This window comes from Schistocerca gregaria, chromosome 5 (genome assembly GCF_023897955.1).
Source record: "Schistocerca gregaria isolate iqSchGreg1 chromosome 5, iqSchGreg1.2, whole genome shotgun sequence".
Classification (NCBI taxonomy): domain Eukaryota; kingdom Metazoa; phylum Arthropoda; class Insecta; order Orthoptera; family Acrididae; genus Schistocerca; species Schistocerca gregaria.
Genome location: NC_064924.1, coordinates 53,950,069 through 53,974,138, shown reverse-complemented (window position 1 = coordinate 53,974,138; position 24,070 = coordinate 53,950,069).

The window sequence follows — 24,070 nt, the reverse complement described above, 5'->3', positions numbered from 1 at the left end:
TAACCTCGTATAGTGTACAATAAGACACGAGCTGAATTGTCCGTCATGTTTTCCCCAAAGTACAGGATATTTATTCTTGTTTACACATGAGTCACGATGCGAGTGAACATATCTAATTAAATGTATTGAAAATTTCGTCGTAAATTTGGACTGCTGCTCAGCTGTGAACTGCAGTGACTACTGCGAAAATTCTTTTCGCATGTTTAGATTTCCAAGTGACCCCTAACGAAGTAAAAGATGGACCGTAAATTGCCGGAGAGACAACTAGCAACGAGGACCTCGAGCACAATTGTGTATCACAAATAAGCGTTAATAAAAGCAATGACAAACATGAGATCAGTTGTATACAACTGTGTTTCTACCTCCAGTCATAAACTGTAATGTAGTATTTCGTCTCAAAGTTTTGCGATTCTTGAGATATTTACACAATTGGAAAAGTGGAGACGAGTATTTGTGATGTATTTAGATGCCGTTATCATAAACATACATTCTCAAACTGAACAATACTTAACCCCATTTCTTATACAGGTATTGTAAGACGAGTGATATTTAGGCGTTTTACAGTGGTTTGGTCGTTGTGAGGGGAACTGCACAAGTAACATAACCTTCGAAGAATAAAGTTTTTATCACAACTCAACAAGCAACAGCTCTGTAATGAAGTGCACAGAGTGAATATTGGTTAAATGACACATAAAACTAATAAACTATTCATAAACATTCTTTTCTCTGTAACATGATGCTAAACGCCCCGCCGGCCGGTGTGGCCGAGCGGTTCTAGATGGCTACAGTCGCTACGGTTGCAGGTTCGAATCCTGCCTCGGGCATGGATGTGTGTGTGATGTCCTTAGGTTAGTTAGGTTTAAGTAGTTCTAAGTTGTAGCGGACTGATGACTTCACATGTTAAGTCCCATAGTGCTTAGAGGCTTTTGAACCATTTGAACTAAACTCCCCCCTCCCTTTGTATAACAAAAATGCTGCATTTCTTGAAGATCTACTTATGATTAAGAAAACACTATCTTCATAAGTGATATACTGTACAGAAACTAATAAGTAGACACAGGCTGTTACTGCATAACACCCATGTATGGAAACATCAATACCGAGTGCTTAACTCATTACACGTTAATATTTACAAACTACGACACATGTTCCGTGCCTACATTTCTATAGCCGTGAAATACATTAGAATTTTTCTGTTTTATGGAAAGGTCATTCTAGGTATATCTATAGACAGAAAACTGTTCGGTACATTTCATACACGCAATATCAAATATTTTATAAGAAATATCGTAAAAAGTTGATTGAATATAATAACCACCCACGAGGTAAACATTTCAGAATCCTCAGAGCTGGGGAAAACATGGCGGACGATTCAGCCTATTATACATGGTGTTTCCGTAAGAGTGGGCAAAAATGCAACAGGAATTAGAGAATGCTTCACTGAATAATTTGACGTAGCGAACCTGGGATCGGAGAAGCCAGCTTAAGGAGGTACCGCTTTGACTAGAATTACTGTTTTCCAATTTATTTACAACTAACATGCGTCAAGTTTACACGTATTGTGCTGTTTATTTACATATACATTCCTTATTTCCTGCAAGGAAACAGGGAGACGAGCCTGATTACCCTGAAATCATGATCCAGTTTTGTTTACTTTATTTGTCCATAAGATGACCCTGTTTATCGTATTTACATTGTCCCGTGACAGAACGTGCTACGAATCAACAACAGACCCATTCATTACTCAGTGCTATTCAGAGGCGCAGTACAATGTGATGGAGCAGTGCCGGTACAGTATTTCCTGGTCGCTGGATTGGAAGGGTTGGTCGTATTCCGTGGCCTGCAAGGTCAACTGTCTTGAATCCTCTTGATCATTTCCTATGGGAATATTTAAAGTCACTTGTATATGAGACCCCGTCGATACGCAGATGGAATTAGCTTCCAGAATTATAGCTGCATATGACGTGATTCTAAACACAATAGAGATATTTGTCGCGGTGAGTCAGAATCTTGTTTGTGGATGTCAAGCTTGCAATGAGGTTGACAGCCATGCGTTTCAGCACATTTTGGAAGATGTGGTACAAATGGTACGTTCATTGTGTCAATGGAGTTATTTGCAGTTAACTAATGTAAATAAAAAATAGACTGTAATGTGATTTTATTCCTATTATATCCTTAATCTGGCTTCTCCCAGCCAGGATAATCACCTCAAATTGTGCAGTGGAGCATCCACAAAGTCTTGTCAAATTTTTGCATGCTTCTATGGAACCACCATGTATACAGGGTGTTGCAAAAAGGTACGGCCAAACTTTCAGGAAACATTCCTCACACACAAATAAAGAAAAGATGTTATGTGGACATGTGTCCGGAAACGCTTAATTTACATGTTAGAACTCATTTTAGTTTCGTCAGAATGTACTGTACTTCCTCGATTCACCGCCAGTTGGCCCAATTGAAGGAAAATAATGTTGACTTCGGTGCTTGTGTTGACATGCGCCTCATTGCTCTACAGTACTAGCATCAAGCACATCAGTACGTAGCATCAACTGGTTAGTGTTCATCACGAACGTGGTTTTGCAGTCAGTGCAATGTTTACAATGCGGAGATGGAAGATGCCCATTTGATGTATGGATTAGCACTGAGCAATAGCCGTGGTGCGGTACGTCTGTATCGAGACAGATATCCAGAACGAAGGTGTCCCGACAGGAAGACGTTCGAAGCAATTGATCAGCGTCTTAGGAAGCACGGAACATTCCAGCCTATGACTCGCGACTGGGGAAGACCTAGAACGACGGGGACACCTGCAATGGACGAGGGAATTCTTCGTGCAGTTGACGATAACCCTAATGTCAGCGTCAGAGAAGTTGCTGCTGTACAAGGTAACGTTGGCCACGTCACTTTATGGAGAGTGCTACGGGAGAACCAGTTGTTTCCGTACCATGTACAGCGTGTGCAGGCACTATCAGCAGCTGATTGGCCACCACGGGTACACTTCTGCGAATGGTTCATCCAACAATGCGTCAATCCTCATTTCAGTGCAAATGTTCTCTTTACGAATGAGGCTTCATTCCAACATGATCAAATTGTAAATTTGCACAATCAACATGTGTAGGCTGATGTGAATCCGCACGCAATTGTGCAACTATGTCATCAACACAGATTTTCTGTGAACGTTTGGGCAGGCATTGTTGGTGATGTCTCGATTGGGCCCCATGTTCTTCCACCTGCGCTCAATGGAGCACGTTATCATGATTTCATACGTGATACTCTACCTGTGCTGCTAGAACATGTGGCTTTACAAGTACGACACAACATGTGGTTCATACACGATGGAGCTCCTGCACATTTCAGTCGAAGTGTTCGTACGCTTCTCAACAACAGATTCGGTGAGCGATGGATTGGTAGAGGCGGACCAATTCCATGGCCTCCACGCTCTCCTGACCTCAACCCTGTTAACTTTCATTTATGCGCACATTTGAAAGCTCTTGTCTACGCAACCCCGGTACGAAATGTAGAGACTCTTCGTGCTCGTATTGTGGACGGCTGTGATACAATACGCCATTCACCAGGGCTGCATCAGCGCATCAGGGATTCCATGCGACGGAGGGTGCATGCATGTATCCTCACTAACGGGGGACATTTTGAACATTTACTGTAACAAAGTGTTTGAAGTCACGCTGGTACGTCCTGTTTCTGTGTGTTTCCATTCCACGATTATTGTGATTTGAAGAGAAGTAATAAAATGAGCTCTAACATGGAAAGTAAGCGTTTCCGCACACGTGTCCACATAACATATTTTCTTTCTTTGTGTGTGAGGAATGTTTCCTGAAAGTTTGGCCGTACCTTTTTGTAACACCCTGCAGAAGCTCCAGTGTACAACGTGACGGGCACTGGCCGATGTTAGGCAGTGCTGTGCGCTGCTGCTGGGTGAGGTGTGGAGGAGGCGCGGACTGGCGATCCCCCGGCGAGGCGCGCCCCCGAGGAGCGGGTGTAGCCCGGGCGGCCCTGGGCAGCGCCTGCCCGCTGGTCCCTGCCCTCCCTGGTCCCGGCCCGGGATCACTGGCGGCGAGGCGCGATCAATAGCGCCTCTCTTCCGCCGACACCTGCTGCCGACCTCCCCTATCAATCAGCGCTCACCTCGCAGACGCCTGCCGCGTGACGAGCGAGTGTGCGCTCCGGCAGGCTGTCTGTCGCCGCGTCGTCATACTCGCCCCTACAAGCACGGCAACACTCACTACACGTGTCGCGGGTGGCCGAACGTCGTCGGAAGGCGCTAGCGTTGAAGTTCGGTCGTCAGATCCTGAAGGCTATGTAGTGTACAAGGGCTGTGTTTGAACAGTACTGGAACTGTTCGAACAGTTTACGTCACAATTAGGAAAATCTCGCGTTCTGTTCGATCTTTTCATCGGCCTGTGATGTAGTGTGCCCCTGGTCGTGCAGTAGCGTTCTCGCTTCCCGCGCCCGGGTTCACGGGATCGATTCCCGGCGGGGTCAGGGATTTTCTCTGCCTCGTGATGGCTGGGTGTTGTGTGTTGTCCTTAGGTTAGTTAGGTTTAAGTAGTTCTAAGTTCTAGGGGACTGATGACCATAGATTTTAAGTCCTATAGTGCTCAGAGCCATTTTGCGATTTAGTGACTTATTTTGGTACTACCACGACGACATGTATTAGCCCTTTTTTAATAATAAAAATAGCTCTGAAAGACGGACTCAAATATCCTCTTTGGTGTTGTTAATGCGTGGCAATGGCAATTAATAAATAAATCAAAAGCTTCAATCATGATTCTTTCCAACTCCCGTGGTTTCGCTCAATCCGAAGAGTAATGAGATCTGATGGTACCATCTCCAAGAAGGGTTTTGACGCTGTAATTCATTCTCGCAATAAAAATTACAGTCATGTTCAATATTTCTTGAGTAAATCTATTGAGTGTTTCATTTGAATGTTGCCGCCTTGTGTTCACTATTAAAATCTGGTAAAGTATTTATCTGCTATTCTAATATGTGAACAGCGATTGAACTACTCATTTGCAACCTATCTTTCAACCTACCGTAAACAAATTAAATATTATATAGGTTCAGTCAAGTAATATTTTCTAGAGAACAATATTTTACTTTCGAACTGCTACCTTTACTTAAAAATCAGCATAATTGTGCATATATCCTTACATACCGGTACTGTATGAGAACTCGTATTGTGAATTTGTTCACACACAATTCGAGTTTGTGCGGTGATAGAATTTAATGCTATTTCTTCAAGCGTTTCACAAAACTGTCAAATTTTAAGATGAGGTATTTATTGTTGTGCATAGCTCGTAGTTTCTTCCGAATCTCCCACCCTCACGCCGCTGTAGCCAAATATCACGTGATTGTTCGAACAAGCTCGATACTGTACCGAACTTTGCGACGTGTCGGGAAATCTCGAGCAGTTCGAACGTCCGTATCGTTTGCTGGGCCCTACAGTGTTCAACACACAACTATTGACAGCTAATCTGTAGCAATCACGCCCCTATTTTATCTACCAGTGTCTTCCTATTTAAGAGAAACAGAAAATAAAATTGAAGTTATGTCAGATGACAACAAGTTCGGCATTAGGAAAAGTTAAGGCATGATAGAGGCAGTCTGGAGGTAGTGCTCGATGGGAGAAGAAACACGCCTTCACAGGGCTTGTCGACCTAGAAAAAACTACCGACAATCTGAAATAGAGTAAGATCTTAGAATTGCAGGAAAATATCTTGCTAGCGTTGTATCAAAGTTTTGATGGTGAAACACTTTCCATTTCAAGGCAGAGGCCAAATTACAAGGCAAAAAGGTCATGCAGTCATCATCCCACAGATTCGTTTGAACAGCATAGTTCTTTAGCAGCCATAGCCCAATTGCAAGTGTGACGTCGTTTCCGTCTACTAAATCCGAACTGACTTACCCAGTCAGTTATAGTGGGACATATTATTTAACGTATATCCCGCACCATGGTCCAACTCTGTACCACTAATAGATCTTGCCACGGGTGACAGTAGTGGAAAGTGAGACACAAAAATCGAGCTTCGAATCCATGACGTTTCGATACCTGGTCTGGCCCTTTATCGGCATTACATATTACACCGCAACTCGACAGATGTTATCCTGCCTGTGTATATTTATTTACCACTGCATGTACAAAAAAAGATGATTTTCATGTATTGCAGAATCGGTTATACTTTGTAGAGAAATGTGGAAAAATGAAAGACAGATCATACTCATGAGATCCCGTTATTTGTATTGCTATATAGCGATGACGAACTACATACATTTTTTAATTGATAAATCGCGTGGATGAACAGTATATTTGACTGTTCCATTCACTATATAATTGCACCAAATTATAATCATTTAAAGTGATGCAAACATTTGGCTAACGCAAGTAGATAAACAGTTTTCGTTTCCTGATTCAGTGTATAGACGTACAGAGGGTTTGGAGTTATGATACCGTAGCAAGAAACATGTAAATGACCACGAGAAAAACATGAATTTTCTAAATTTAATCCGGCAACGCTCAGCAGCTGTTCTTGAGCAACTTGAATAGGAAACTGTAGGCATTCGACTGTGAAGCGCAAATCAGTGGGAATCACGGGAATTTGCGGAATCAGCATATCTGCTGCTTCACATTTGCCTTTTAATTATTGTTTTTTCAATGACGTTCCACATTAGTTATTTCACGGGGAGTCCGATTCTGCTGCACAAATATGGCGTGGTGACATTCCGAAGGAGCAATATTGAAAAGCCAACTTTCAATGTCAGTGCATTCTAGTCCACTTGACCTAAGTTACTACCAGCAGTGTCTTCTCACTGACCGTTCAGTGAATATTGCTGCACACGGGCCTCCAAAGCAGGCACGTGGTTCATGCACCCATGCTGGCTGCATTTCGTCGCTGACGAAAGCTGCGTTGTGCAGTCCGCTACCGCTGCTGGACTCCATTGAGGGCGGCAGGGAGCTTTCTCAGATGAATCACGCCTTATGGACCATCGGAAAGATAGCCGTTGTCGTGTCCAGCGTGAAACATCTGAAAGCATACATCCTGCAACAATCGTCGGATGGGTCCAGGCCGGAGAAAGGAGCGATATGGTCTAGCGAATGTCTCGTGGGCGTTCCCTCGGTGATCTCGTCATTCTGAAAGGCGCACTGAACCAGTACAAGTTTGCATCTAACCTAGGGGCCACACCCATCCGTATAATCAGTGTTTCCCCGCCACGATGGTATCGACCAGCAGGACAATGCAACTTGCCACACAGCTCGGAGTTTATGTGCGTACTTCGAAGAGCACTAGGGTGAGAATCTGTGGGACTACATGTATCGGGCTATATACCCCATAGATCCTTGAGAGAGATACCTAGCGTAGTTGGCCAAGACACTGCGGTCAGCATGGCTTCACAAGTCTGTCGGTACCTTCTAGAACCTTATTGACTGTCTTCCTGCGCGCCGACTAGAGGTCGGTGCTGCGAAATGTGGTTATTCAGGCTTTTGACAAGTAATCACATTAATATAACAGGACAGTGTATGCATATGTATAAGAACGAAGATGGTACTACAAGAATGGAAAAGAAACAACGAAATTCTCGGATTAAAAAGGGTATAAGACAGCGATGCAGCCGTTCACGCCTGCTGTTCAATCGGCGCATCTTAGAAGCAATTACAGAAATAAGGATTGAGGAATGCGATCAAAATTCAACTTGAAAGATCACCGATGATCAGATTCGCTGATGACATTGCTATCCTAAGTGGAAGTGAGAAAGGATTACAGAACGTACTGAAGGAAATGAACAGTCTATTGGGCACAGAATATGCACTCAAACTGAAGAACTATGAGGCGCAGCAGAAAAGACATTAGTGATAGAATTAACATCAAAATTGGGGTCCACAAAGTAGATGAAGTGAAGGGTCCTTAGAAGCAGAATAACATACGATAGTCGAAGGAAGTAAGAGGTAAAAAGCAGACAAGCACAAATAAAGAGGGCACTCATGGTGAAAAAGTCTGGTTGTATCGAATGTTGGCCTTAATTTGAGGAAGAAATTTCTGATTGCACATCCGCAGCACGGTACTGCATGCAAACAAATTATAAACCATGGGAGAAGCTAAGGAGAAGATTAAGCGTTTGGGATGTGGTACTACAGACAAGTGCTGAAAATTTGATGGTCTGATAGAAAATGAGTAGGTTCTCCACAGAACCATCGGGGATATAGATATGTTGAAAATAGTGACAAGAAGAAGGCACAGGATCATCGGCCATTTGTTAAGACATCAGGGAATGACTTCCAGGGTACCAGAGGGAGCATTAAAGCGCAAAATTGTAGAAGCCTGATACTGAAATAAATCCAACTAACAGTTTAGAACATTGAGTGTAAGTGCTGCTCTTAATGAAGACGCTGGCACAGAAGTGGAAGTCGTGGTAGGTAGTGTCAAACCAGTCAGACGGATGACACAAAAATACAGAAACTGGTCCGACACTTCCACCCAGGCCATGTAGTACCCATGTACTACTGTTTAAAAAAAACAGCTTGTCTCTCCTCCTCGCTGCCTTAGTTGTGGTGCACCTGTCTCGGTGTCGTCATGGCAGTAATGGTTTCCTCATGTCCACATTCAGACCGACGGAGATCTGACCCAAATGGAAAGGAATATACTACAACAGCCCTTAGAGCCACATATGGAGCGCCAGGAGAGCTAACACTTCTAATCGATCAACTTGCTGAGCATACAGTCATCACTCCTATGTCACAGTCTTCCACATGATGATACCAGGTCAGTCTTCGAGAAGATACTGCAGCTGACCTACTGCCGAGTACCTCAGACACCGGCCATTGCTCTGTTCCAGATGTTCGGAGTCACATGCAAACGCTGTCACTATTGCAGAGTCATAAGGGAGCAGCAGCATTTAAACCCGACCAAACCAGCCCCTCATCGTAGAGCAGCTGGATTCTTATTTGATGTCGCGCCTGTATTGGTCACCGCCTTGCAGAAGCCGCCGCATCTACCTCTCCCTAGCCATGAATCACTGCCAAACGCCTAAGCACCTGGGCAGCCTAGCACATTGCCGCCATCTCGAGAGTATGGCTTGAAAAACCAGCTATCCCCGCCCTCGCGAAGTTGTCAACAGAGTATCCCTACACTCGGGGCACAGGAGCATGATTCACCCTGATACCCCAGGCATATTCTGGCCATGGACCTCGAGAGCGCACCGGCAGCAGGGTGCACTTTCAGTAGCCAGATGTTGGTGCATTGGGGAACGCCAGATTCACCCCGCCCGTCACCGTTACTTGCCACTCCAAACAATGGTTGGGAACAAGCCACAAAAAAAGAATCTATTTTAAACCTAATCGGATCTTCTTCGGCTGTACACCCCATCCTTCTTCATACCTGCCCATATCAACCCATCCTGGGTAGATCAGTATACATAACATACGTCGACTGCCCATTTTCACTCATGGAAGTTACGTGACATCCAATTCTGTAACATTTGCGCTCATCCTGTGCGACAATTTACACATGGACACTGTATATTTCGGATGCCAGCATTCTTGTGTGATCTCCAATATTTATGACTTGCACCGATTATCATCCTACGTTGAAAGTCGGTTAACTCGCGCTATGCACCCATCCTCACTACACAAGTGCCTGTAATAGACTAGTCAGGTACCGTGCTTACATCGGTCGTGCCATGCGTCCCACGAAACCACAACACTGAGGCATCATACACTGCATACCTTCGATGGGGCAGCCCTTTCGGTCACTCTGGGTCACTCAGTTTTTATCTTGTGATTTAATTCTACTGAGTTCACCAATCCTTCCATAAATCAGATATCGACTGAGACCACCCATTCTATTCCTAATCGATTGATTGAGAAAGCCTTTTTTATCACAACCTAAATTACTCAAACTTAGAGTTGTGATCCATGATTCAAAAGTAATGTTTTGGTACACAAGGTATCCCAGAAACGTTGCGACAGACTTCGAGAGATTTTAGCGGACGTCTCGAAAAACAAACCGAGGATAGGAATCCGTGTCTGGGAACGTCATCCGCCGACATTACCGAGCATCGAACTTAAAGGGCGCTTGCCTCTAGGCCACCCCTTAAGCAGCAAACGTGGCTTTGATTAATGAAACGCCGCTGCAGTTACATTTTTTATAACTCTTAAGTTCACGCGACCGGTTTCGCCCTTTGTATGAGGCCATTATCAAGTGTATCTGGAAGTCGTTTGTCTACAATCGATCTTTCGGATTACTTGATAATGGCATAATATATAAAGGCCGAAACTGATCGTGTGGACCAAATAAATTTCTAAAATAATAATAATAATAGTAATAATAATAATGGTAGCAACTCGAAAGGCTTTTTAATAACTGAGCATCAGTTGCGGTATCAGCAGCATCATTTAGGCATGAAAAAACTAATAAACGTGACTTTGAACGCTGACAGACCGTAGGCGGAAGGTATCGCAGTTTTGTCTGTTATTCAGCGATGGCGACTGATTGCTACGATCGCAGTGGAGGAAATGGAGCCAGCTTCTGTATATATAGGCCTCCTCTCATACGAATGCGATGCTCTGTTGCTTGGTGGATGATGTTTCGAACATAGGTTCGCAGCTTCCTTTTACTTTTCTGCAGTGTCTGTGTCTGTGTCTGTGTCTGTGTGTGTGTGTGTGTGTGTGTGTGTGTGTGTGTGTGTGTGTGTGTGTGTGTGAAATTTTATGGGACTTAACTACTAAGGTCATCAGTCCCTAAGCTTACACGCTACTTAACTTAAATTATCCTAAGGACAAACACACACACACACACCAATGCCCGAGGGAGGACTCGAACCTCTGCCGGGACCAGCCACACAGTCCATGACTGCAGCACCTAGACCGCTCGGCTAATCCCATACGGCTTCTGCAGTGTACCAGAAAGCATTGGAGATTTTGGAGGGCTCCAATAGGAAAATGAACTGCAGATGCAAACCCGTGGCAAAACCGTCATCGAGGTGGTACCAGAAGATTCTACTCATAGGAAATCAGGCCTTTCTACGCATCAGCTAGCCCTCATCTTCTCTACTTTCGATGGCGGTAGTCTGCCGCAGTCGGTGAACAACAAATAATATTGCAATAGGATCCACCTATGGTCCGTCAATGTACAAATTCACATTTTTTGTTGAACGGGTGGCCGAATGACAGGCGCCGGCGCGTTTGGTTTCGATGGTCTAAAGCGTCGTTGTAATTTTGATCTTGACATTTATGTAGTAATTTTGATTTCTGTATGTTCTTAGCACTTCTGTACCCATGCCTCCCCTATTATGGCCACATTTTTAATGAAAACGGGTTGGACAGTCAGTGAGAGCCCATGAATGTTACTTCGATTAATTGAATGCTTCAGAAAATTTGTCCTTCAGTATTATTGTAAAATTTCTTCTTGAAAAGATAGTAATCATAAAGCAGGCCTTGCCTGATGCCAGAAGAATGACATCACAAGCCACCCTAAAAAGGAAGTCACCTGAGCAGAAGATGGGTAGTTCTGTGGTGTGTCGAGTACGTTAGGACTGTACTTGTGATTATTCGGTTTTCTTAAATACTCCTCCTGATAAAAAAACTGAACCATTCGAAAGCCATAGTGAGATGTCAACTACATGCACGTACACACCCTTTGTGGGTATGTAAATGATTATGATCTGCAATTCTCAGTGACAGAACGTCCACCAGAGTCCATTACTTTTGTACGTGTTTAGTGCTGTCACCAGGTGTGATAGGTACTTAAGACCGTATAGACGGTATCAGACGTTGATTGATCACTATGAAGGACAAGAGGATGTCGTTACTGATCACTATGAAGGACAATAGGATGTCGTTTACTCGTGTATAGCGTTATCAGCACCTAATAGATTTCGAAACGGGTGTTATAGTGGGCCACCATATGGCCAGCTGGTCGAATCGCGCAGTATCGACCTTTGTAGGGGATTCGGACGTGACAGTGGCCCGGTGTTGGACTGCTCGTGAATGTGAAGGCAGGCATACTGATCTTCGAAGTTCCAGTCATAAGTGTCTGACCACCACATGGGAGGATCGTCGTATTGTGCACCAAACACAACTCAGTCCCTTCACACCTGCCCCTGCCATCAAAGAAAAGTAACGGACTCGCTACATCATTTAGTGTCCTCCCGCAACATTGATCGGAGACTAGCAACTACCGGACTAGTAAATTACGTCCCATGTGTAGGCTGTCGTAAAACACCACAACACAAGCGGCTGCCTTTGGAATGGTGCCCTGACAGCGAAGCATCGACTGTTGATGAATGGCGTCGTACTGTGTTCAGCGATGAATTGCGATTCTGCTCTACAGCAAACGTCTTTGGTCTGCGAGTATGGCTGCGACCTCGTCGTAGGCCCCATTCTTACAATGTTTCAGAGACGGGCAACGATAACGCTCGCGACGTCACGGCGTGGAGACGCATTGGTAGGTCGTGGGCGGTAGTGTTCAATGGAACCTTGACGACACAACGCTAAGTCACGAACATCTTTCGTTCAGGGAAATGCTCATCCGCACTCAAGAGTGTGTCTATTAACTGCACGATTCTGAGGCACTTCTCTTACCACCAAGATTCCCAGAAGCATCCTCAACAGAACATGTATGGGACCAGTTCGGACCTGTGCTCCTTTCCAGTGCCATGTGTATAATAAAACAAGAATCTATAGAAGCATGTAGCGTCTCGTGTAGCAAGTGCCATTGAATCCGTGTCACCTCAGCAGATGACAATGGTTGTCTGCCGGCTTGCCTCAGGAGGAGATGCAACGAGTTTATGGCACCCTTCCTAACCAATTCAGCCCGTGCTCCAGGCCAGACGGTGGTGAAAGGTCATATTGATATGTTGGCTCATAGTGCCAATTTATTTGTAAGTTTGATTCGGTTTTATAATCACTGAAAAAACGTCATACGTGCTTTCAATCCCGTGAACTTTCATTTCGATTCCTCCTCCCCCTTCTGGGTGTTCCACTTTATTTTTTGGTTTGCAGTTTAGAAATATTTCCCGTTGGAGTATCAGTTAAATATTCAACAAGCCCATCACACATTGCCGAAGATACTTCTTGCGATCGTATTTTGAAAAGTAATCGACAGTCCCCAGCCGTGTCGAACGCCTTTTGGAAATCTAGGAAGCCATCTGTTCAGCTGCACTTGCTATTCACATGATGCCGCGTTTACATAGTCTCCCAAATCCGATTTCCCGTAATCCTATTACCCAGTACCGCTTCTGGCAGGTCATGTAAACAAACCAATATCGATTTCCGAAATTCGGGTTTGGCTTCCGGGTTCCAGGTTACAGAAATGGGTTTTCACTCGTGACTGGCATCTCAGGATGCTACCCGCTTTTTGAGAAGATGGTTAATGTGGACGTAGTGATTTTGTGCGCGGAAGAGAAGGTAGATAAAAACTGTATGACTGGCCGAGACTCGAACTCGGGATCTTTCGTCTTCCCGAGCTCAGATCTCGGACCAGCACAACGTTTTTAAAGTGCCAGGAAGTTTCATATTAGTGTGCACTCCGCTGCAGACTGAAATCTTCTTTTCTGAAAAGAAGAAATGTTGGACTAACCATTAAGTTATTCATTTCATTCATTTCAGTGCAGAGAAACTAGTTTGATATCAGTTACTCGTAGAAGGAGAAAGACATTTAATTTCGTGTATATTTTCTGAGCTGCTGGCACCAACAGTATATTCTCCGCAACTGTCCTCCTGCTTAGCTGAGTCCTAATGTGTTTGCGCACCATGCAGCCCGTTCAGGATCTGTTCACGGCCCGGTTGGGCATTTTCTCCGCCCGTGGAGTGGGTGTTGTGTTGTCCTCATCATCACCTTATCGCAAGTCGCCCAGTGTGGTGTCAACTGAAATAAGACTTGCAGCCCGGTGGCCGAACTTCCCCGGATGTGGTCTGCGGGCCAACAATGGCACACGATCATTTCATGTTTATTTCTTCGTAACTGGCTGATTTGTAATTTGCTACACCCCGTCTGTATCTGTGGCAATGGCTGTCGTTCGTAATCGGTGGCTCACGATGACACATTAGCTAATGCTGTGTATATTAATGTGTATTAATTCATTTGGAAGTTTTATACCTATTCCAAGTCTCCAGAGTATTGCAGACCTCCAACAGTCACGTCGCAAGTTTCCTCCCCAGTGCTCGTGATCTCAGTGTGTGTAATAAAACACACATTACTTGGTGTAGATAAAATTTTGACAGTCTTCAACTGAACCACCTCGTCCAGTCCATCGGCTGGGGTACATGTTGTCGGATCCAGAACATTTCCCAGCCATAGGAACTTCCATCAGTGGACGAAGTGTCTCCAGCAGGAAGTGCAAATGTGTCTCGTCTGTAAAGAGTGAAACCTTCCCGTCTCCTCTACATCTCTCTTTTTTTTTTTACGCAATAACCGTCTCCACTATACCTCTTCTGTTACGCAACCTTCCCTTCAACAATAACCTATGTAACCTTCACTTAGGATTTCTATCTCTTGCTTAATAATTATAAATGAAATCTTCCCTTTGAAATTTATTCTCTCTCTCAATCTTCGCATAAAAATTTAATTGCTGTTTTTTTAAAAGTAATTTTCGAATTATTTCGGCGAAACATAGAATGTGTCGTCGTCTTACCTTCTTTACTGTTACTGGATCACCATCTGACTGCGACATGAATATTCTTACTCTGTTTTACTATACTCTGTTAGCTGCTGGTGGGCTTTCATAATAAGTGGCTGTATTCATTACCAAAGCTGACGTTATTCTTTAATTAATTTGACTGAAGTTACGTAATTCATAGTTAAACTTTTTATCGACAACAATAAAATTTTGCAAAGTTTTTCGTTGATGGTTTTTGGGATGGATTATAATTAGAAATGCAATATTGCTGGCAAAATTTAATTATATTCTAAATGAAATGATTTTACAAACGTTCAAATGGGACTTACTTTTTACAATAATCTTACAACTAGCAATGCGCAAACATGCCTTCAGTAGTATTGAGTTTCTCAAAAAATTAATTCAATGATATTAGTTCCTCTTGTTATAATAGTTAGTTGATGTCTCTGTGCATCCGTTTATAATCTCTTGTTAATCATAGCTAGTGGCTGGCAGGCACACCGCTCCTCTCAACCTTTCGCTTCAGAACTGCTACCGACTCGCTTCACTTCTCGCTTACTACTGACTTCCTACGAACGCTAAAGTGCGGTCTCTCCTGCCAACAATGCTTTCTGGTGCAGACAATCGCTGCTACCATTACAATATGTATCAGTGCGCGGTCTTTCCCGTTTTTTTTTTCTGAAAATGTATCCGTTCGCGGTTTCTCCCGCCCTTTTTAAAATTATATCACCAATACTTTGGTGCAGATATTCCCTGCTACCACAATTATTTCCAACATGACAAATATTAGTTATTCATACTTAATCCTATTAATAAAATATAAACATCTTTCATAAATTGTGATTTGACAATAGACAATAGTCTTACAAGAGTTAGGACGAGTAGACACAGGAGGCGGTCGCCAGTAATTCCCCCCTAGATATTGAGGCTGAGGCGATGTCGAGGTCTTGCGACAACGAAACCATGGGGATTCTCTGTACCCATAAGTGGATGCTGGTAAGTTGGACGATACGAACCCCGTAAAGACAGTCATGGGATGAAAGACAGGAATCCCATCATGGTGGTCTATACGACAAACCAATGGCAGAAACCATCTCCACAAGGTAAAACCCGCAGATAATAACGCCTGCACAAGTTTGCAATACCGATGGTGGCAGCTGTCGAGGAGAATGTTCTACGTACTCGTCTTGCTTACAAAATTCTGGTAGGCCACCGTCCCGGTGCTTATGTTGCAAACAGTTATTGATCCGGTTGTTGTCTACAGAGATGCTTGTTCTGGAGACTTGTTCTGCCTCCCACCTGTTGTCACCTATTGTCATCTGTGTGTCCTTATACGAAGACCATTTCGGCCTGTACCTCATTGGCATACCACACAATCGGCTCTCAGCGCTGCATTTCAAGACACACGTCCACACCGGAGTGACTCGGCAAACAGTGGAGAAGCGACTGCCGCCTAGGACCCACCTGTGAACGCGCCGCCATCATGGACAAAGTTAGCGCCCTCTTGAGTGTGGATCTGAAACACTAGGAAAGACAAGACATATTCACTTGCCTGTTTTTTGCCCCTTATCCTCTCAGGGATGGTTTCCCACAGTTTGTCACGATTTAGCAAAATCACTCTGTACACAGCGCTTTACTATTCTGTGAGTGTATCAGTATGCAAGTAAGGTCATAGACTTAATTCTTCTCATTTCATTCCCTAATGCTGCACTAAAATTGTAATGTGTAGACATTTTCAGCATAATTGCTGCCAGTAAAACATTACTCGGCCCCACCCAATATACTGTGTGGCTACAGTTCACGAAAGGATAATAGCGAAACGTGAAGACCTTCAAAAGAGTAATTTAGCTAGATAATTTAGTTTTCTGATTACATCTGAATGACCTGTAAGCAAGTGCTGAGTGTAGACATGGAAAAAACGCCAGAGGAATATTTTGTGCAACGGATGTTAAAAATGGGAGGTCAGTGCATTACGTTGAGAGGAATTATCGGTGAAACGGAAATGACTTCAGGTGGCAAGGTTGTTGAATCAGAAACATCCCACGAAGCTGCTGGATACCCTGATTTTCCCAAAGGCCTGTCATTTTAATAAATACTTAAAAATACCGGAGAAGTCTTCCAAGGTTACATGCCACCAGGCTGAAATCGGGTTACGCGGTATGATAAACAAAAGCAAAGGAAATGACATTAGGGTTTTATATACTATCGACGATTAAGTCATTACAGATGGTCCAGTGGCTCAGATTGGAGAAGGCTGGAGGAAAAACGTTACCATCTCTTGTTCAAATAAATCAACCAGAAATTGCTCATAAATGGTTGAAGATGACCTTCGAATGCTCAAATATATCTTTCGAATATAATGGTGAGAGATCTTACCTGTTCGTCGCGTCACGACGGAACCAAATACAAGAGGTCACCAACACAAACATTGACAAGTATTATTATCATGACGGGCTTATAGATATTATAGATGTGGGACCTGCAGCTCATAGCTTACGACACACAGTACGTCGGGATATGTGCGCTAATGAAACAAACTCAATACCAAATGACACCACCCACATGACCTGCATACTCTCTGTTTATTTTTTTTTCCTGTCATCTCCTCCCTCAATATTTTATTGATCGCATCAAATCGCTACTTACAGGGAAAGTAAAGGTAAAATTGGATTCCTAGTTCTATAGCGGGTTATGTCTCCAGTCGTGAACGCCGAGGTCATCAGTCCTTCGGTGAACAGGTAATTCATCGGGCATTAGTGATGTCCGCCACAAGTTGATCGAATTATGAAAGTATATACAGGTGTTAAAATCGAAACACTGGAAGCAGTATTGATGCCAGAATTGAAGAACAATTTAAGTTGGATGGGTACACAAGTCAGAGCATAGGAGTGGTCTCTCAGGGCTCATCTAAGGCGAGAGAAACCTCTTAACGGGGAAGATTGTTACAGAGGAAAGAATGCCTTCAACACAGGACTAAAAGCGAGGAGGCCAGAAACGTTTTATGTAAGTCTGCAGGCTTTCGTGGCCGTTGCCACTGAAGTTAAAATATTCTGGGTTATTAGGCCGCATCATGTTTCTTCTAAAATGTTCGTCGTTTCGACCCCTCTGCTGGGATCCTCCTCAGGATCTTTTGGTGTCCACTACTGCTAGACCACTGTCAGAGACGATTGTCGCGTCCACATATAAAGGGGCAATTTTCTGGCGTTCGTGCTGGAGAAGTGATAGCAGAAGAAGGGGCGGTGGTAGCTCGTCTCATGCGGATGCCATTGGCGGTCATCGTCATTGTATAGAAAGGCACTATTCCACACTTACGCAGGAGAAAGGTTATTGGTTGAAATGCCGGGTACCGCTATTGGCTGGCAAGAGAGGGGGGGATGTTTACCCAAAATATTGTTGGGCGCGACAGTCTTCTCTGACAGTGTTCTAGCAGTAGTGGACACCAAAAGATCCTGAGGGGAATCCCAGCATAGGGGTCGAAACGACGAACATTTTAGAAGAAACATGATGCAGCCTAATAACCCAGAAGATTTTAACTTCGGCCACAAACGTCGTGGACATCAGCTGAAACGATAATAATACAATAAACCGAGATAAATAATGATGTCAGTATCAACACTGTAAGTTGCCCGCTACTTTAGTGTACACTATAGAAACGTCATTCGAACGTTTAATAGATTTTGTGAAAAACAAAACATAAACGATCTCCTTCATAGTGGTCACCAGCAGTCAACATCAGCAGTTGATGACCCGTTCTTACAAGTTGTGGGTCGTGAGTACCCAGAGCATAGATATAACTCAACTGTGCTATTCGTTTTTGATGCCACTACGGGGACTGTCTGGACGCATACTGTAGGCATTAGTTTCTACAGGATCAAATTGTCCTGTAGTTGTTCAGCTCGCACAACAATATAAACTTCATAAAATGGCGATGTTCGAAGCAGGAAAGCACTGAAACCCGTGGAAGGTTAACCTCGGTCACTGATGACAGGTTTCCATTTCACCGACGAGTGCGGGATTTGTCTGACGCCTGAAGATTGTATCAGGGAAGTGTGCCGGAGGCTAGGCACCGATATACTTCTCGGATATCTAGTCTGATGAGTTCAGCAGACAGATGTCAGTCGTATTTTGAGTCTGTGTTCTGTCTGCGTGTCAGGCGCCTCTCTTTGCTACTGATGGCCTTTTCAGGTCTCTCCAGGGAAAGAATCCTCCAACCATGGTCCATTCCTACTGGCAATATTTCAATGATGGTTTCACATTTCATGTTAATAACTTGCGGTCACACGGCGCCCATCCTGGCGTCACCTTCCTCCTTTAGCCAGATGTTACGCTAATGGAATTGCTTGCGGTATTTGCTGATGGGAATCCAACTAAGCAAGCTTGCGAGTAGTTACAACTTACAGCGCGTCGTCGCTGGGTGACCTAAGGAGGACAGCTGTCGAGGAGTGGTCCAGGCTAAGCAGGAGAATCCAGGCTGCCCCTGGACACTGTGGCAGCGAAAATCCAAGGAACATCACAATGCACACGGTGGAATATCATCTAGTAGCAGATTTTAATTTCACAAAAAGTGCAGACAAAGTCAGAATATTTAGCACTGAAGGATCTGCAAATGAGGTCTTGAGCTGAAATCGGTCTGCAAATTTAAATACCTAGGGTCGTACATACAGAGGGATGGAGGACTTGGAAGCGAGATACAAAACCGACTAAATTGCGGTTGGAACAACTGGAGGAAAATGAGTGGAGTGTTGTGTGACAAGAAGGTGAGCATTGGGTTGAAAGGGAAAGTGTGCAAGTCTGTGGTAAGGCCTGCTATGATATACGGGGCAGAGACATGGCCAATCACAGCAACCCAGGAAAGAAAGATAGAAGTGGCGGAAATGAGGATGCTGAGGTGGATGTGTGGGGTAACAAGGAAGGACAGGATTATAGATGAATTTGTTAGAGGAGCTGGGAAAGTGGGAGCCATGGGGAAAAAGATACAAGAGAGCAGACTAAGATGGCATGGACATTTAGAGAGAAAAGGGTAAGAGTACATAGGAAACAGAGTTGAAGATATAAAGATTGAAGGAGCGAGAAGGAGAGGAAGACCGAAGATGAGATGGAAGGATAAGATATCCGGGGACCTAAGGGAGAAAGGATGGAAGAAGGAAGTGGGAATGGATAGAGAACTATGGAGGAGATGTCCTCAGAAGAGGAACGCCGACCCTACGTGACGTGGGACAAGGCGACGATAAAGAAGAAGAGAAGAAATAAAAAGTTCAAACATCTTCTCTTTCGAACGTACTATCTGTGTCTTGGTTACTGAAATTCCTAAACACCGAATGGGGTAGGATAAGAAAAGCATGGAAGGGAGTCATTTGTCATTTGAATGGTTACATTTATTTAACCACACATAATAGCATGAATAAATAAATACTATAGTCACAAATAATTGTGAGCAACCGGGTAAGGCCAATTAGTTGCTTACAGCAATAATCAGCTTCAACAAAATACAGTGCCAGAATAATACAAAACAGTAATCTTTATAAACCAAAACAGGCTATTAACATAGAAGAGGGCAAACACGCACCGCTAAAATCGGCATAGAATGTACTGAAAATTTTATCAAGTACCAAAACAGCAAAACAGATAAATCTAGCCACACGCGAGATAAATATAATCCCAATTTAAGCTCAAACCAGTGATTATAGTTAAATTATTTGGAAATAATCATGTAACCTAGTAACATAGACAGTACCTTGTCTTTAAACAAGTTTAGGAAACAACTTAGCTACCCGATATTCCTAACATCGGCAATGAAAGCATATTCCAAAGGAAATGTACAACTTTAAGTAAAGCTTTAAATAAGGTTCCATAGATGAGAATGTTAAGTAATATACCCACTATTTAACTTAAAATTTATTAGCAGGCAGCGCGAATTACTGTGATAAGGCAATCGCGAACGCGCCTCAAAGGTAACCAATAAACGCCAAGGCGGTGCGTTAACAGGAACGAACCCCAGCGGCCACCAGTTGCTGAAAACCCGGCCGCGAAGCTCCGGAGAATAAATGGGGCTGCTAACAAAAACCAGGCGAAACAAACAAATTAAGCAAATAGTAATGGCCACCTTCTCCAGAAATGGTCAGCATAAGGCCTCTTTATATGCCACGAAATTTCAAAAATATATCTTTAATCAAATTTATAAAATATCAAGAATGCGTACTAGTGACAAAGGTAATGTCTCCTAAACCATTTAGCTGAATAAAATTTGATTCATGAAAACTTATTAAATGTCCAGAGAATAAGATCTGGCAGTAATTTAGCCAAACCACATGGCAATGTACCTTGCATCAACGAAATAGCTATGGAAGGAAAATGATAAAGCTTACCCAACGAGACGACACTCAATAATTAACTCTTACAAGTAATGCTTCCTTTCGTGGTCTTTAGACATGGAAATCTACAACGCAATTTTAACACATATTTTAAATACAGTAAATTTATGTTAAAGCAAACAAAACGTAAAAAAAAGATGAAATGCAAAACCCTTGTAAACTCCTAGGTTCACAGTGTAATCTGCAAAGTGTTTACTACAGCTTGTTGTCAACACTTTACCAGAATACTACGGCACAAGAAAGCCAACAGCCATATCATTGCGAAAATTTAACACTGAGGTTAACCAATGAATGTAGTCTTTCACACTGCATGTAGCCAGTACAAATGCTCTACAATGAAGCTCTCAGTGGTACGCAGAAATCAATAATGCCGGCCGGGGTGGACGAGCGGTTCTAGGCGCTACGGTCTGGAAAAGCGCGACCGCTACGGTCGCAGGTTAGAATCCTGCCTCGGGTATGGTTGTGTGTGATGTCCTTAGGTTAGTAAGGTTTAAGTAGTTCTAAGTTCTAGGGAACTGATGACCTTAGAAGTTAAGTCCCATAGTGCTCAGAGCCATTTGAATCATTTTGCAATCACTAATGCAGGCACAATTATACATACAGTCAAATCATCCACTGATCAGAAATATTTTCTTAAGCAACAGAGCCTTAGCTCAGATAATTGCGCTAAAATAAATATTTCAGTAAGCCACCAAGCGCAGGCGATAGACGGGGTCGTATCGTGGTGTGAAAAATACTGACTATAAACGCACGATGTGTGAGATATTTCATTACCTTAGACATATACAGTGCGGCACCCAGCACCCATCCCGCACAGTATGGAATATTAAAGCTGGAAAAATCGGCGGGCGAGGACAGATAGACGCCGTACTCAGCTCTGTGTCTTAACTCCTGACTTCACCGGCTACACGAAGTCTGACCTAACGGCCGGCTGACCCACTGTGTCCGGAACTCGGCCCATGATGCTCTCTAGTCCGCTGTCACCCGCTGCCTGGCTCTTACTCCACCACCAACGCTGCTCAAGGTCTATTTCAGGACTCTCTCTGCCAGAGATAATCAGCCACAAGCTACAATTGATTCGCGCTGCCATTAGTAGCGCCAGTGAATAATGCACGAAATCAAGGGACGCGAAATCGATTACGAGCCCCCACCCACGACACTTGTTTTGTTTGATTTCATACTTTAGTTTTGTACGACCCGATTACGAGCCCCCACCCACGACACTTGTTTTGTTTGATTTCATACTTTAGTTTTGTACGACCCCTTCTTTCATTTCTTACACCACTTCAGTCGAAGCCTACAGTTTCCAGCAGATCGGGTGATGACAAAATTTGTTTGAGCAATTACATTGACAACTCACTGAATGAAACTCCTGGATATATGAAGGTAAGACATGCTGAAGAAACGTCACTGACATTTTACACTGCAGCAGCACATTTTCATTCTCCATAAAGATACTGATGTTGGTATCCACCGTTACACATCAGTCAGCTATTGATCTCTTTTACCTTGAAGAAAGAAAAAAAACTGTCTTGGCATTTATCAGTGCTTTTGATTAAAAATATAGCTTCCAGCTACTGACAAAAAGTTTCTATGCTACACTCTCCTACCAGATAATTTTTAATACGAGGGTGAAGTGGAATCTGCACTTTGCATGTAAAAGTTAAACCTTGAATGTATAGTGAAACACGTATTAAGATCTGTAGGGTTGCTATTGACATCCAACTTCGTATATATAAGCTTTTGTAACATCTGGCAACTGCGAGATATAGGTCTCATTTATGAAACATTTTATTGTTTTTTCCCGTTGTGGGATTCTAATATGTCGTTCATCTTAAAACGGATGAACTGCAGTTGCATGACAATCAGTTGTTGAATGTTCACTGTACCGTCATGTCATACAATGAAAACTACTTTTGAATTGACAAACTTTCGAAACAGGAATGAAAACCACTGATAAACTTAAAGGCAACAGCATCAATGTCCCAAAGCGGTGTGATGTTCCTCCTATTTTGGACATTTTTTTCTTAATTTTAGGTTTTGTGGGACACTGTAGCAAGCAGAAATAATCCATTTCCTTACGCGGCACAGAGGAATACAGCAGTAGCGGTTTAGAAGCTGTTTGCCACACTAACATACATAAAGGCAGGGCCATTGTGAAGCAGTGGTGAGTCATTGGAGGGTGGTGGTGTACGCGACCCATGAGAGAGAATCTTCCTTGGCGATTTATACGTAGGAAGCCGTACACTGAGGCACCAAACTCAGAATTTCCTTTCCTAAGTGTTTTTGCTACCGAATCCCCTTTTTCACATTGCAAAAAGAGGAAGATCTTACAGATCAGCAAAGCTTTAATAAGACGATATCACTAGACAGCAAACTAGTTAAAACCGTAAGCAAATGAATACAGTTAAGTTACCGACGATGTACGAATAGCTAGTAAGTTTCACGTAGTATGAAAGAGATTTCGGCTGCGCGCCAATCTCGTCAGTTAGCAACAAGGAGTATTCAGAAGCTGTTCTGCTGTGGTATTCGGTGACAGGATGTAATTTGAGTCCGTTGTTCTGTGATATCGGTTTTACCGTGCTCTCGAATAAGGTTAATTTTTTGAGATGAATTGTTTCAGACTATTTAACTGTAACTGTTTTACGGAGTTCGCTAATAAATATACCAAACGACATCGTGGGACTTATTTCAAGTAGATGAGCTACTGGCACTTCCACTTTTAATCACAGGCCACTGATTGCATATACTAAAGAGGGACAATACCAGCGAGAGATTGAAAGGTTACAGGAAGTCAGATTCATTAAGGTAATCCAGGAAAGGATGCACTGAATTTTTGCAGTGCTGCACAAGAAGGTGCTACTAGTTGTACCATACGTCAACTATACCAATTTCTATGGGCTCATGGCTACACTGAGAAGCTTTTATGTAGGTTTGGTACTATGAGGAGATCGTTCAGTGTATGTGGCCTCTGAAGATGAACTAAATGGCCGAAACCGCCAATGGCAAGAAACAACGCATTATTTTAACAGTGTGTCACTTATTTAGTGGCTGGTAGTTGTTACGAAAATGAATTT